At 31.4% G+C, this 17,838-nt stretch overlaps 1 long non-coding RNA gene across 1 annotated transcript in view; it reads left to right on the top strand.

Annotated features, from left to right (window-relative positions):
- The first annotated feature begins 5,691 nt into the window (after positions 1–5,691).
- The window catches only part of LOC149073500 (uncharacterized), a 105,561-nt gene continuing 93,414 nt past the window's right edge, over positions 5,692–17,838 (top strand). The window contains exon 1 of the long non-coding RNA XR_016194359.1: positions 5,692–5,812. This is a non-coding gene — a long non-coding RNA (uncharacterized LOC149073500). The remainder of the gene's footprint in view (positions 5,813–17,838) is intronic.

Below are 17,838 nucleotides of genomic sequence, written 5' to 3'. Positions count from 1 at the left end.
ATGCTCTATAGTGAGGATGCCTCGGTAAAGCGTTCTCGCTGTTCATCTCAAAAATTTTCAGCACTTAAAATTTTCGAAAAAAATCAGTGTCAAAGTGAATTTTTAGTGACATCCCATGATCTTGTTGTCTAACGAATCACTCACTATGGAAACAGTTATTGTCCTTTCTATTGCCAAGAAAGCCACAATTAACCATTTTGAAAGAGGACTAGGCAGATACACTGCTGGCCACCGTAAATGCAACACCCTCAAGGAAGCATGCAAATAATATGAAATTTACAACATGCATTAGCGGAGGTGAGATATGTAAATGATTAGAATTTCAGCGCAGACGCACATCACGCGCGCCTGTGGCGCCACTTCAAAGCGCTATTTAAGGCTTGGAGATTTCGACGATTTGAAGTACGGCAATTGTGTTTTTCTTGTGGTTTTTTCAAAAAAACGATCAATTATGCCTCGTAGAAAACAGCGATCATCTTTTGATCAAGTATCCGAGTTCGACAGGGGAAGGATAGTGGCCTACCGAAATTGTGGATTATCTTTCAGGGAAATCGGTAGTCGTGTTGGACGAAACCAAACAACTATAATGCGGATATGTGATCGTTGGATGCAGGAGGGTACGACGGACCGACGTGTTCGATCGCATCCCCCTCAGTGCACCACTTCACGTGATGACAGGCGTATTGTGCGTATGGCAGTGACGGATCGCTCAGCCACATCACGAACCATAGCACAGCACATTCAGTCTGTACCGCATCATCCAGTGTCTGCGCGTACCGTTCGACGCCGTTTACAGCAGAGTGGTCTGTCCGCAAGACGTCCATTGCTTCGTCTACCCTTGACGCAGAACCACAGACGTCTCCGCCGCCAATGGTGCGATGAAAGAAGGATGTGGACGGCACAATGGAATGAAATTGTCTTTACTGACGAGTCACGCTTCTGTCTGCAACACCACGATGGTCGGATTCGAGTCTGGAGACACCGTGGAGAGAGGATGCTGAACAGCTGCGTTATGCACCTCCACACTGGTCCTGCACCGGGTATTATGGTATGGGGCGGTATTGGATATCACTCTCGCACTCCTCTAGTACGCATTGCCGGTACTTTAAGAAGCCAGCGCTACATCTCCGAGGTGTTGGAGCCAGTTGTCCTTCCTTACCTTCAGGGCTTGCCCACAGCCATATTTCAAGAGGATAATGCGCGACCACACGTGGCATGCATTGTCCAAAGGTTCTTCGTCAATCGCCAGATTGAATTGCTTCCCCGGCCAGCTCGCTCTCCGGATCTTTCGCCGATAGAAAACATGTGGTCCATGGTTGCTCAACGATTGACCCAGATTACATCCCCAGCTGCCACACCAGATCAACTTTGGCAACGCGTGGAAGCTGCTTGGTCTGCTGTACCCCAAGAACACATCCAAAGTCTCTTTGAATCAATGCCGAGGAGTGTGGCAGCGGTGATCTCCAACGATGGCGGCTACTCTGGCTACTGATTTTGGCAGGAACCACACTTCACAGAAGTCTATAAATTTAATCATTTGATGCTTGGTCAACATGTTATCTACAAAATAAATATTGTTGCGATATCTCTTGTCTTTCTTGGTGTTGCAATTTGGGTGGCCAGCAGTGTAATTCACGATTTCCCAGCTTGGTATCAGAAGTTGCATCTTTTTCTATGTCCTGATTATCTTTCGATGTCCTACAAATACGCTACCTATAGAGAGAAACGATGTCACTCTCCGCTGTTCATACGAAGTACGAAAGCCTGGATAATCAAGCGGAGATCGAGATGTATATAGTTCGGAAAGAAAATTCACATTCCTCTGTGGGGAATTCTCTCTATATGTCGTCATCTGGGGACTAACGTCGTAATAGCTATTAGCTGAGCTTGGAGGCTGTCCATGCGCAGTCCCGTTCAGCATTCATACCTATGCTCTAAGGAATGGAAATTCATGTCCTCTGTAGTTCAGTGGTTAGAACGCTCACCCGGACAGTGAGAGATTGGTGATTCGATTCCCCACGGAGGAATGTGAATTTTCTTTCCGAACTATTCCTTCAGCAAAAGGCTTCATTTTTTCAACCACGAACTCAAAAACTCAGCTCGCTGTTTAGAAAGCTTTAAATCAAAAATCCAAATCATTCAGGCCCTTCTGCTCTTTGAAGTGAGGTGATGTGTCATATTCATTTCTGCACTGTTATGAAGATCGCAGGTCTTCTGATTCACTCTCCTCTGACATTTGTGATTCAGTGCTTTCTAAATTACAGATTACAGACTCACTGTGCATTATGTGTGACTGCAAATAGTTTAGGATAGTCGAAGATTTAATTTTAGAATTTCATCACTCGAAATCTCCACTCAAGCAACACAAAACTTTTAAAAATATTAAAAAATTTCAAATTACATTAGAAACCTCATGTGTCTTTATTAGATTTTCTTTTTAGTGTCAGATTGTCTTTACACCCAAAAATCCATAAGAAACGATGTATGACATGCCAGATACAAAATGACTGTTGGCTAGTGTTATAAATGAAATTATTTATATTTTGATTCTAAATTTGACTATTCAGGTATCTTAATTGGAATTTTGGTCACTAGCCCCAAAAAATCAGTTTTCAGTAATTCGATTAAATTATAAAATTTTAATGAAAACATTTCGAGATTTCCATGAAAACACATTATGTATTTATTCTTTGATAAGACAACGGAATGTCTTATTTCCAGTTGTCAAATTTTCCATGCTTTTAGAAATTACACCTAATTAGAAAAAATCGTGTAACATAATTATTGTAAAAATTTCACCCGATGTACAAACAAAATATATAAAATATGATAAAAATTATTCAAATATAAATAAGCAAAAAACGGAGAAAAACAATGCAAAATAAAAAAGATGTAGGAACTAATTATTTCTAGAAAGAGTTCTGGAACGTTATCCAGTTTTATAGCTCAGTAATTTTCTCATTAATTGGATGCAATTGAACCTAAAATTTAATTTAAACTTTCAGGCTAGGATTCGAACCCGGCCAGTCAGATTAAATTTAGGTGCGTTGACCTCACAGACTGTACTGAGTGGCTAGAGTTACTGCGCTATTTAAGGTAGACTGAATAATTTCAAAAATTATAATTTTTTTGCCTCCTATTAGAAGCAGTGTGATAGAAATGAATTTCTGAATTATTCAGATATTTTAAAAATAGGTTCAAACTCATATTTCAAAAGATGTAATTAATTACGTATTAATTAAACTATTTAATATCGAATTTTTCAATTCGAGTATTCAGATACCTTAATTAAATTTTTAGTACCAACTCCCCCCCGAAAAAAATCATTGCTTAATAATTCGATTAAATTTTTATGAAAATATTTTGAGATTCCATGAAAACAACACGATGTATGTATTCTTTAATAAAAACAAGGGAATGACTCATTTCCAGATTTCCCAAGTTTTTTTGATTAATTTAAAATAAAAAATATGTGTGCAGAACTATTATAAAAATCTCGTCCGATGTAGAAATTAAACGGGAAAAAAATTGATGAAAAAATTATTCAAATATTAATAAGCATCATTTCTTAAAAATAATGATAATTTACAAAAATAATAATGAAAAATTGACAATGCGAGACAAACAAAACAAAATAATAAAAAGATGATGATGTGTGAAAATAATGATTTCGAAAATGAGTTCTGGGACGTTATCCAGATATCCGTTAACCGGTTTTCTAGCTCAGTAATAATTGGATATATAACTGAACCTAAAATTTAATTTAAAAATCTATACGACATTTTCCGGAATTCGAACCCATCCCGTCAGATTAAATGTAAAAGTGGTGGATTTTAGGTGAGTGCCACACGGGTGACTAGAATTTTTGTACTATTCAAGTTAGCAAAAAAATAATTAAAATAATTAGTCAGATACATCTTTTTGGCTCTGATAGTAAGAGTAATTTGATAGCAATGAATTTCTTAATAATTCAGGTAATTTTAAAAAATAACTTTAATATTCATACGTTTAAAAATTGTGATTAATCATTAATTAAGTTATATAATATTTTATCACAAAAATGAGAAACTTTGCCTGGTTTTAATTTATACAAAAATTGCCACGTTTTCAATTCGACCAATTGAATTTATTTGTCTTGAAAACGTGGCAATTTTTGTATAAAAAATATATAATATTTATTCTAAATTTAAATGAGCATTCAGACATCTTAATTAATACTAAACCTCGCGCGAAATAAACTTATATGTTTATAACTAGATTTAATTATAAAACTTTCATGAAAATATTTTGTGATTTTAATGAAAACCTACCATCTACATATTTATATTTTAATTTTCATGAAAATATTTTTTTATTGTTTTATTTTTTAGTAAAGAATGGAGAATGCCTCATTTCCATTTTTTTCATCAATTAAAAAAAACCTTCGTTTGCATAATTATTATAAAAATCTCGTCCGATATAGAAATAAAACGGAAAAAAAATTATGAAAAATTATCCAAATGTTAATAAGCATCATTTCTTAAAAAAAATAATAATGACAAAAACCGAAGAAAACGTGAAAAATTTACAATAGGAGAAAAACAAAACAAATTAAAAATGATGATGTGTGAAATACTGTAATTAAGTATTCCGAAAATGAGTTCCGGAAAGTTATCCAGATTTCCGTTAGCTGGTTTTCTAGCTCAGTAATTTTCTCATTCATTGGATATAATTGAACTTAAAATTTAATCTAAACACTTCTAGGCTAGTTTTTTGGGATTCAAATCTGGCCTGTCAGATAAAATGTTGGTGCGTTAACTTCACCGCTTGCTAGGTGGCTAGAATTTCTTCACTATTCAGGGTAGAAAGAATAGTTAAAATAATTAGTCGAGTAAATATTTTTTGTCTCTTCTATATTAAAAACTGCCGGATATAAATGAATTTCTCAATTATCCAGGTATTTTATGAAATAGCTTTAAAATTCATATTTCAAAAGATATAATTAATTATCAGTTAAATTAACTAATATTGATTCTGAATTTTAATAGGCCTATTCACATATCTTATTTGGAATTTTAGTCCCAAACCACAGATAAAAAAATAAGTGTTCAGTAATTCGAAAGAATTATAAAATTTTTATGGAAAATATATCTTGAGATTATTTTATTTTTTTATTAAAACATTTCCATTTCCATTTTTTTTATCAATTAAAAAAAAAAGAAAAAGAAAACCTTCCTGTATCATAATTATTATAAAAATCTCATCCACTGTAGAAATAAAATAGGAAAAAAAAATTGATGAAAATTATTCAAATATTAATAAGCATCATTTCTTTAAAAAAAAATTACAATAATGACAAAAAAAACAGAAGAAAACGCGAAAAAAATTTAGAATAGAAGAAAAACAAAACAAAATAAAAACGCTGATGATGTGTGAAATAATTATTTCGAAAATGAGTTCTCTGGAACGTTATCATTATTTTCTTCCTTTCCGGGGACACAATGATCTTTTCTTCTGAATAATTAAGGTTGAATAAAGTTTACCTGAACCATCACGAAAGAGGTACAAACGCGAAAAAAGAGGGAATCGGGAGGGAGGGACTCTCTCTCAACACTGGGTATAATAATAACAACAGAGGGAAGCCTTTTCCACCTCAACAGTGGTCCAGGTGGTCTGACTAGTTTATTATTGATTTTGTAAAGCTGACGAATCAAAGCAAAAAGTGCTCTGAGCCAATCAGATGCGAGGAACACAAGAAAAATACGACTACAGGAGGATCGCCTTCAGCCGGAAGAGAAGAAAAAGCTCTAAAAAAATCGAAAAAACTTTTCAAGTAAGTCTATATTATATTTTTTTTTCAAAAAAAAAACATGTTTGATTCATGCAAACAGCATTAATCCAACTGCTAGCACTTGATCCTTTAAGGAACAAAAACCTGTCATTCCGATCTAAAACCGATGTGTTCAAAAAAAAAAAAATGTTATAACGCAACCAAGCTCATTTCTGCAGTTCCGCCCGTTGACGCGTCTAAACAAGATGGCGGCGTATAAAAATATCAGAGTTGTATTGAATATGATTTATATAAACGCATATACATTCGTCTCTATTCATATTTCGATTCATTATATTTACGAATTATTTGAAAATTAGTTATCGATTTTGTTTGGTACACGGACTCGGGTTGTTGTGAATGCTTGCACCATCGAAAAGTTCGTTGAAATATTTTATTATATATGACGTTTTCTGAAAATTCAATCATAATAGTAATTTGGTGGAAATTATATTTAATATTAGTTGCGTGAAATGATATCTATTTATGGCATAGATTGGTGTAATTTCCGAGAATTTTTAGAAAATAGTGCAAAGTAAATTTATGGTATTTTTCAGTCTCAAATTACAACGCACAAAATATATTATTTCGAATTTATTTTAGATTGAAATATTAATTAAAACCAGTTTTTCCTACAATATATATTTGTGAATAATTTAAAAATTTTATATATAGTTATCGATTTGTTTGATACACGGTATCAGTTATTGTGAATGCCATTGAAAAATTCGTTGAAATATTTTTGTTTATTTGACGTTTGCTGAAAACTCATGAAAAAAAAGCAGATTATTCATTTATGAAAATTATATTTAACTTAACTATATGAAATAATTTTTATTTATCGGATAAATCGGCTTAAATTCCGAGTTCTCGTGAAAAATAGTGCGAAGTAAATATATGGCATTTTCACAATTATTATTAGACTGTAATATGACGCACTAAATATGTTATTTTTTCGATTTTATTATCAATTGAAATATTAATTATAAACCAGTTTTTCCTAAAAGATGTATTTTATGTTTGATTGAAGTTGAAACAATAGTTAAAGAAATACATGGTACTTCCAAATTATTATTAGTTCAAAATACATATCACGTATAAAATATGCTATTATTTTGGTTTTATTTTCAATTGAAATATTAATTGAAATCAGTGTTTCTTACAAAATATATAATATGTATGATCGTAACGCATAATTTCAGTATGTAGGCCATTTTAATGACATGAACTTGTTGTAGCTAGAAAAATCACATTCAAAGTCATGGAGAGACATTTTCAATTTTTTATTAATGATAATAAATGAATACATAAAACCAATTTTTTTTGTCATAATAATATGTATAAATACGCAGAACTGAATCATCTTTCCATAGCCGTTTTCATTATAATTACAAAAATGATCTAAATATCTATCAATTAGGCCTCAAGAATTTATTATCATCGTATTTTTGATAGGAATAAACACACACTTATTCGAAATAAAATTTGATAAATTTTAGTATCACATACAAGATCATGATTAGTCTTAACATTTTTATTTTTGCATTTAATTATTACAGAACTTTTGATGGCAATCAATAATAAGTAAAGCAATATATACATTTTTAAATAATTTCTTTCATAAATTTAGCTTCTTTTCTGCAATCATTCAATAAGAGGAATCAAATTTTGCATCCAAGTATCTTGTACCTGTTTAGTATGATTGATAATAATATTCATAATAAAAATAATTTTGTCAAAAGAGTATAAATATAAATAAATATATATATGCATATGTTTTTACTTTAATTTTCACAAAAACAAATTCAGTAGCCTACTAAAACCATACTGTGTATGTGTGTGTGTCGAATTAATAGAACTTGATAGTTAAAAATATTGACAATATGACTTTCGACCAATCTTAGAAATGGAGAATTTACCTGTAAAAATTTAAGTTTTAATTTTTTCTAAAGAATATTTTATACTATAGCATTTGCATTCTAACTAACTAGCTAATTACTAACCAATTAGGCTACTAATCAATTACTAACTAGTTAATAACCTCTGTACATAAACCAAAAGAAATGAGGAAAAAATGTACCAGTATATAGCTTTGGTCATGTTTCATATCACAGTTCTTTTAATTCTTTTAATTAATTAATCACACATCGAATTTTCCATTTTATTCAGTACATTCGATAACATTTAGTTGACTTATGCAGATTCACTATTATCAAGGCCAACTACCCAGGGCAAGAGGGGGGCTAGAGATCTATTACGCATGGAATCATGTAAATGAGTTCGCAGTAGGGCCGACTATGAGTTTAAGTCCCACCCTGCAATTCAAATTTAATCACCCCTCACCCTAAAGCAATTTCCGACTATTTAATGATCACAGATATGTAGGCATAAACATAGCCTAGTCTTTATTACAAATCACAAAATCTAAAAATCATCAGGCAGTCAAAAAGAAGCTACGCATTTCTCTACATATTTCTAATGAAATTATTAATCAGTTAAATCTCTTTTGTATCGATATGAAATCATTTTCAATGGGATAAAGTAGTTAAAATTACATATCCACACTTTCTCATTTTTTATTCATACTGGTTATCATAACGAATTTTAGTTTAACGTATTCAAAACTGAATTGCAGTTGCAACTCCTTTTCTGACATAATAATCATAATTTATGTCCAGTCGAATAATACCCATTGAATCTTATGCAGACAACAGTGAATTAGAATAATTTCTTTATAAATTCTAAAATTGTGGGTTTTTTTTGTTTGTTTTTGGTAATAATTTTTTTTTTTTCATTTCATCAGGGAATATGAGAATTTAAAAATTTGAAAACAAATTGTTTCAATGTTTTCTATCTCCCTCATTAAGATATTCATCACTGAATATTATTAAAGAGTGATAAATATTCAATGAGTTAAATAACATCTGATACATGCTTTTTAATTATCATTTAATTACCTAATTAACGTACAGCTAATTTTCTGACATAATATCCTACTTTATATCCAGTCAAAAGGCCTATAATATTATTCAGAAAACGGTGGAAACAATTCTAAAATTGCGGTTTTTTGGCACAATATATTTTTTTTCATTTCATCAGGGGAATATGAGAATTTAAAAATTTAGAAACGACTTGTCATTTTCTATCTGCCTCAAAGATATTCATTACTGTCAGAGGAGTGATAAATATCTTATGAGTTAAATAATACATTTCTTCTATTAAGCACGCACTTCTAATTATCATTTAATTCTCACTACTCACACTACTCACTAATTAAGATAAAATTTTATAAGCATTTTTCAATCATTTGCCAAGAGATCATAAAAAATTTAAATTCGCAGTAATGAGAAATGAGTTTTAAACGTTTATCAACCTATATTATTGTAGGGCATCATACAACAACATAATTGTTAGCATCACAAAATTGAAGAAAATGAATTTAAACGTCAAGAATCTACTAAACACGTTTTCAAAGCCTAAGAAACTCAATTCAAATAAATTTTTTGAATCTTTGAAACGTAAACTTGAAATTTCATTTACATTCTTAGTTGGCCGGAACAATAATTACAGTAATTATAATTTATTCGTTTAGTTTTTAGCCCCAGAATTTTTACAGATAACTACGTTACAAATAAGTAGGTTATAATAAAGTAAGTATAATAATAAAGTAAGTACAATAGTAAAGTGTAATATAATATGTGTAATAAAATAAGTATTTTACATTACAAATACCTACATAATTTCAAGGCAACATCAAAAGAGGAAAACAAAAAGCAAGAAAAAAAAAGAAAATAGCGGTCGCAATAATAATGTTTTGAACACATGAATATGACATAAGATTGCAAGATTGCAAATGGCAAAGTTATGACTGATTTTTTTTTCCCTTCTAAACTTATGTTAGATATCTGCAGTCAGAGCCGTAGATAGCCATTCCTGTGCCCTGTGCAAGAATTTGAATTTAGTGCCACTTCTGGCCCATTTTTGAGTCCATTTAGGCCCATTCTGGGTCCCCCTTAAAAGTGGGCCCTGTGCGGGTGCACCTGTTGCACCTGCCTAGTTACGGAGAAAAAAAAAAAACGTTTTCAAAGTTTCAAGAAATTTATTCAAATTAAATTACCATGTCAAATTATGGCATGATATTAATCTGAATAAAATTTCCTGAAAATTCAAAAAAGGATATTTGAAATTTTATTTCGAAAATCTTAATTGGTCGCAATAATAATATATATTTCTAATACATGAATTTAATACTGTACAATATTGCAATTGTGTGACAAAGTTGTTGCAGAAAAAAATTGTTATGAAATGTAAAGTATCTCACGATGAATCTTTCAATGGTTTATCTTTTAGTGGTGCCGTATAAATGCACAGTAAATATAAACAAACAATAAAATAACTATTAATTGCACTGAAAAAAGGTAAATAAACTTTTTGATAACAAAAATTCTTTAATTTGAGCGATGTTATCCAAATAATTGGCATGTTTCAATAATTTCTGATAAAGTTCATATGAATACAGTAATAGTTTCTGATAAGAAAATTAAAATGAAAAATACCCATAATGTATAGGCAACTTACGAATGGAATTCATATTATTGCGTTACTCGTAGTAACCACAACACGTATTTAACAAACACTTTAGTAGTTTTAGTGCACAAATATTTGAGGAATTTATTTATTTAAATACGGTATTTTTCTACCCCGCTTACAACGTTTTTGAAAAAATCTCCATGGAAACATCTTGTAAGTGCTAACATGCTTTAAACAGGAAATTGTTATGAGAATTAGTTGTAGTTCAGATCACTAAAAAATAAGTCGTACTAAGCGGGAAAACGTTCTAAGTGGGATTGACTATACACCAAACTACAAATCCAATTACAACAAGGTAAAACATAAAAATGTATGCATCACAGAACAATAAAATTAATAATATAATAATCAACCGAATTAAAAAAAATACACACAAATATGTACAGGGTGAACGCTCAAGTCCCTTTGCCGCAAATTACTGGTGAATCATTGATCCTAGAGGCATACCTCCAATTACAAAAAGCACCCAAATAACGTGTTCAGATATGTCATTCAAATTGCAAGGGAATGTATAGTTATTGAAACAAAAATAATTAATTTTTATTTGGTAACCCTGAACCGCATAAAAGTAAATTGTTGCCCTGTCTCTCCTGAGGCCAACAAAAAAAACAAATCCCATGTTTCTAAGTGCAATATTCGTTGAGCTACAGAGTATTTGGATTCAAAGTCGCTGATATAAGCTTTAACGAAGAAGCTCATTCTATGCCTCTTTACCCTCATTTTCAGCGATTTTCGAATCCAAATATCTAAGAAAATATTGCACTTAAAAACGTTGATTTTTTTTTGGTGACCTCAGGAAAGAGAGGGCAAAATTTTTCTCTTATTCGATGTTTTTAGTTCGGGATGACCAAATAAAAAGACGTATGAATGACGTATCTTGGGTCACACGTTATTTGTATAATTTTTCTAACTGAAAGTATGCTTCTAGGATCAATGGTTCTCCATTATTTTTGCGGCAAAGAGCCTCCATAAGCAATCACAATGTATAATCAAAATAGATTTTAAATTTAAATATATTAAGTAAAGATAAAATAATAAGAATTTTATTAGGTAGCTACATTAACAGATAAAGTAAAGATGGACATAAGAAAGAAAAATAATAGACCTGCTTCGAAACAAGGTTTAAATTCAATCCTAGACTGACCAACCAAAACTGATCATACATTTTGAAGCAATTCGGCTTTCAGTCCTATTCGAATGACAAAAAGAAAAAAGAAATTAATAAATAAGATAAACATCATATTATTGGATTGTATTAATCTATAGATATACTGAGACTAACCGATCCATCATCGCTGGAGCCATAACCGCTGAAACTATAAATATGAAATTTGGTCAGTAGTTTTACTTTATAATGTAGACTCACTAAGAAGGGATTTTTCAAAATTAAACCCCTAAAGGGGTCTTAAGGGGGTGGGGTTCAAAGTTCATATTGAGAAACTCTAAAGCTATAAATCTGAAATTTTTTTTAGTAGTTTTATTTATAATATAGATTCACTAAAAAGGGATTTTTCAAAATTAAACCCCTAAAGGGTTTAGAAGGAAGAATTTTCAGATTACCAAATCCACGCGAGTGAAGCCGCTGGTAACAACTAGTTGAAATATATAATCGTCCTTGATGGAAAGAGAAAGGTTATGAATTTCGAGTTATATAGAGTTTTTGTGGGACTTTTTCCAAGAGCATTTTCTTTTCTGTCTGAAGTAGTTCATGGGACAGATCCAGCAGGAGTACGTTCTAATCTTTTAGCAGATGCCAACACATGCAGACGTAAGAGGCAAAAAAATATGAAGATTGAAAAGGAAAAAAAATATATATTTCAAGAAGGGGCTGCGTGACTTAGAAAGAAGTTCTGATCTTTTCCTTTGATAGACATTGGCTGTTGGTGTGTTGTGAACGGAAGGCAGTCAGTCCTCCTGGCGTCAGCACGCATGTCAAAACAGTCATTACATCATTTTTCAACATCTGCAGCCGAAAATTGAAAAATATTTCTCAAAATGACATGGAGTGGTTCTCTGCCACCCCCCCCCCCATCCCCACCCCTTATCTTTTTTTCTTTTGCAAATAAAGAACTTTCTTGAGATAACATTCTTTTGATGAAGTTCGAGAATTTTTTCGGGAAACTAAATGGATATTAAACTAATTCACTTTTTTGCTCTTATTTCATTAATTTACTTGTTTTTTTTGTTGCATCGACTTTACTCGGAGATATTATCAACGAAGAAAAATGCAAGAGTTTGTTAACATACATTTAAAGTCTGTTATCGTGACCTCGATTGTAATGACACTTTGGCTTTAACATCGATAATTGGTGGTCCGGGCTGATTCAGTGGAGAATAATGTTAATGAACCTTGCTTATAATGTCGAAAAGAAACGCATCGGATATATGGACGCATTTTTTGTCGCTTTCGTTTGCGTTTTTATGATATTTTTCCCAAGAAATTTCTAGAATTGGAGCTCATTACATTACGTTTAAAAAAGAAATTTATTACATGTTTTTGACGCTTCTACTTATTCATTGACGTGACCCGTATACTGGACATTCCCGTCCTTTTTGGTAATTTTGCCAGATATTTGTCAGAAAAATGTCTCGTTTTTTTTTCAACGAAGATAACTTTAATTAATAACTTTTAGGCTACTGGAATCAGAGATGATGGAAGGAGGACTTCGATCATAATTTGTTATGATCGAAGTCATAACAATGACTACTATATGATTACTACATATAAATATTCATCTGACATATTTTCGTGAAGTACATTTTATTTTACTGCAGACTTACTGCAGCACTGCATTTCTCGCCAAGAGTTATTTACAGTCGATTCCGCTTATAAAGTTCCCACTTGGAATTTTTTCCCGCTTAGTAGGCCTACGACCTATCTTTTTGGTCCCAATTCAACAAAATCTCACTAAGATTTCCCGTTTGAAGCGTTTTCTCGCTTACAATGTTTTTAAGACGGTTTTTAAAATACGTTATAAGCGGGATGATCCACTGTATAAACAATACTGTGTTTGGTGGAATTCGCCGACATTTGCAACATTTTTGGCGAGAAATGACGATGTTCAGTATTTATGATCCCAAATTCCCGTATTTTTTTTTCGATCGAATATGGTCTCCCCTAATCATGCTGAAACAACAACTTGGTATACAGTGTGTGTTATTGTCTCTGCTTTTATTTTTAAGTCTTGAAAAATATCATCCTCGTTTGTATTACATAAGACGACAAAATTCCGGGGAATCTTTGATGCCGTTATGACCGAGTTATTTATATTTTCTGTGATTCTTTAGAGAATTTCATAAGTTTATAAATGATGAAATTTTTATCAAAACTAGCATCGACCAATTTCAGGATTCATCTACTGCAGCGTTTCTCAACCTATGGTCCGCGGACCAGAGGTGATCCGCGATGATTTCATGAGTGGTCCGCAGGCAGATTTGATAATTTAATTCTCATTGAATGAAAAATTATTCAACCCTTGTAATTGATATTAGTAATATCCATATGGGTTCAATTAAAAAGATATACCTTCATATTTACGTTCACTGTAAATCACCGAGGGAAATTACGATCGTAAATGCGGGATTTTTTGCGAAAAAATGCAATTTATAGCCTAAAATGGAATTTTCTAATTACAGTGCTTCTATATAAAATTGCTGAAGAGTGGGGAAATATGGGCCTGCTACAAATCATAGTAAACATAATTTATTTCACGAAAAACTATTTAAATGTTCTGATGACCATATTTCATTGAGAAAAATACGGTAAAATTGGATCTTATTAGAGTAAAATACGGGGGGGGGGGCTACGGAAGTAGCGCACAATCGCTAATTTTTATTAAAATTGCTGGAAAACTGCGGAAAAAACGTCGAACCCCTGTCAAATATGTGAAATGAATATCTATATTTTTTGTCTTAATTATCTTAATATAATTTACATGCTATTTTTTTTAAAACAATGTGTATTCAGCACTTTAGTAAATTCGAAAATTTAAATGAAATAACGGGACAAATGTATAAAAAAACTATGAAAAACCAAAGTTATACAGGAATGTCCCGCAATACGGGACACAGGTGGCCCGTAAAATTGTTTCAGACATTTTCTTGGTCCTAACATTCAGAAAGGTCTACTGTAGTCATTTCAACGGAACATAAGTAATCGATAAAAATCATGCATATATTCCAAGTTAAATAAATAATCCCTAATACGAGAAAGCAATCGATTTCATTCATCGCTGCCAAAAATTAAGTAAAAAAAAATAATAATTCAGCTATTTTTGTATTACTTAAATAAATTATTTATTTTTATTACGGAACATCAGAAAATGCTCCTGCTATCAGTTTTCGAACGTATTTATTATTTCTGCGCTGAAGTTATTTAATTTTCTATCATCCACGCGAATTTCCGCAGTGTATGTATGCGTATATATTCCACATACATTTTTCCACTTTTTAAGACTAATATCTATTTAACAGAAGTTTTACGATCCAAAGCGTTGCGCTTTAGCATTCATTACTGACTTATCGTTTTTAGAAAGCATTTCACCGCTATCGGTAGGTACTGAATATATTATCTTGTTTTTCTCCCTCCCGAATTCATTTTTTACCCTTTCCCCCCTCATCATTTTTACTGTTTTTTACCACTTTCACCTCCAAGCCAATCGATTCTACGTGTTTTAGATTTTTTCTGATTAAAGAAAATGGTACCTGTTAAAGTTTTATATACTAAGAGATAGATTTATATTTTATTTATTTTTCTAGAAAATCCAATTTCTCTTCCTTTTCATGAGAAACAATAATCAGAAAAACTTGAAGAAACCTGATATTTGATTTTTTTTAAAGCATTTATCATCATTTTTGATTGAATTCTGATACTTTTTTGTTTTACAGTGAAGAAATTTTAGAGTTATTAATACAGTAGTTTTAATGATATCATTTAGAAAAATCAATTATTTGATTTATGGGAATACTTTACATTATTATAGGTTTCAAATTTGTATGTATCCGTTTTTTACATTTTTAAGATTTTTTTTTTTTGAGTTCAGTATTTTGGTTATTGGAATTTCAAGTTTAACTTTTCGGGACAAATACTGTTTATTGTTACAATATCGACTTGTAATGCTACAACATTCGTAGGCCTACTTGAATTTGAATTGATATATAAGATTCTCATGGACATCAGTTATTGGAATTTTGTGGTCGGGACCAAACTAAGATCATATCCGTGTTTTTTTCATATTTTAAATATCCGAGATTTTTTCCCAATTTTATTTATTTTTTGAATGCATTGAATTTCGATTTGGATTTCCCATTAATATTTCAATGGCTATTTCATAAATATGCAATTTAGTAATTCAATTCTTTTCTTGGGAATGAGAAACTTGATAGATAGACTTCATGAAGGCATACAAAATAATTAAGAATCTTATTCGCTATCCCTACTGAGTTTACGAAAAACTAACTTATATTATACTAGTATGAAATTTTGATTCATCTTATTTGAAGATAATCGAACTACAAAAGTTTTCTTACTCAGTAAATTTCAACTGCCGCTATAGTGGTCGAGTGGTCATAATGACGGACTCGCATCGCGAGGATCCGGGTTCGAACCCCACCGTCGCCATGATGGTGGTCGGCTGAAGTTGGTTTCCTGTGGTTCCCAACCTCGAGGCGCAAATGCAAGCCGATCTCCCCATTAAAAAGTCTCGCCACGGAGAGCAACAGGCCTACAACGATTAATTATTCAATCATTACACTTCACTCATAGTTAGAAAAACTGGTGACAGATGGCAGCACTACACATAACAAGCATTACACAGAAACAAACTTTACGTCAGGTTTCACTACACGTACACACACATTCCCGCATATACCAATTCGTTAGAGATTCCGCAGAGGAATATGGACGATGTACATGTGTGTGGTTTAGTAGTAGTAAATTTCAACTCGAACGAGCTTGGAATAGTTTATAATAACGTTGGATATTCATGCTATTGTAAAAAAAACCCATAATCTGTAGAACTAAAAGCGCATAAACGGAACATTCCTCGCACAAACTGTCGAATATCACATACCTAACACTTTTTTCACTATTCTAATCTTGAATCAGAAATTTTTACTTCTAGAAATGAATTGCCAATATAAATTCAAATATTCATTCCCGATAACTTCAAGTAAAACTTTTGAAAAAAAAGTAAAAATATAGGAAATATATTTTATTCATTTTTTGACCGTCGTAAGTTTAGATCATGGAAAAATATGTACAGCTATAGAAAGATCTTAAACATGGTAAAAAAAAAAAATATATAAATAAAACTTCGACACTAGTTTGATTCTGAATGGGGATAAAAAAAAAAAAACACTTCTTTTTTGAACTTTCAAGGATTTACATTAAAAAAAAAATATTCTCACTCTAAATTTTAGGATTGGTTTTTTTTTTATTTTGTGTTTCAGAGAAGGAATACTTACAGAGTTCTTCCTCAAATGCTCGTTTAAATTAGGGAGCAAAATCGGCCAAAGAGAAAGAGTAAAACTAAGTAAAAATGAAAAAAAAAAAAAACAACAACTTTTTATCTTTTCGCGTGTTCTAGTGCTTTAATACCTGTCAGAGTCGGAGAAACACCTCTTAAATTGTCGCGTTGTGTAATAGATGAGGGTAATAAAAATAAATGAAGATGTAGTGTCAGGTTTTAGAGGGTTTCCCCGTACATGTGAGTGTATTGACAAAATCCAAAGAGAGACATACGTCCGTAACATTCTAATAAATCGTTCCATTTCTCTCCTCTCTAGCTTTCTTCCTCATTTACTTTTTTCCACTTTTAAACGAAAAAAGAAAAAACTGAATTTTTTTTTTTTTTTCCTGAAGAGAGAGAAAAGAAAGAAGGCTTTTCCGAATAAATTCTTTGCTACTTTCATGCTTCTGTTAATCTTTATTTCGTGGTATGAGCTGAGAGTTTCTATTTTTTGCTTTCTTTTTTGGAAAAGTTGGAAATTCATCCGAGCTTTTGCCTTCGTTTTAATTTTTTTTTTTTTTTTAATGTTTGTAATCATAACGATATTTTTTTTTTTTTTGAAATTAATGAATGACATTTCACGTAACTTTCTCGATGCAGTATGTAATGAGTTTTTTTTCCCCCTCTCTCAAGCACACATTCGTTTTTATTCACCATTAAACAATAAACATTCATGTTTTATTCTTTTTTTGAATAAAATTTCAAGTAAAATTTAGGTTCAAATTAAATTTTTATCAATATTTTTGTATTGATTTAAAAAAAAAAATATGTGTATTCATATTCACGATATGATTTTAAATACTAATCCAAATATCAAAATTTTCAATAGAAAAATTTGATTAAATATTATTCAGTTTTTTGACAATTCAAAATTAAATTTAACATTTCATGATTGACCCTGAATTTAAATTAAGCTGAGGATATAATTTT

Source organism: Pholcus phalangioides, unplaced genomic scaffold (assembly GCF_987345545.1).
Source record: "Pholcus phalangioides strain wild (caught in Gottingen) unplaced genomic scaffold, Ppha-v1.0 ptg000017l_1, whole genome shotgun sequence".
NCBI classification, from domain to species: domain Eukaryota; kingdom Metazoa; phylum Arthropoda; class Arachnida; order Araneae; family Pholcidae; genus Pholcus; species Pholcus phalangioides.
The sequence above is the reverse complement of the archived record's forward strand: the minus strand, read 5'-3'. Positions and strand labels throughout refer to the sequence as shown.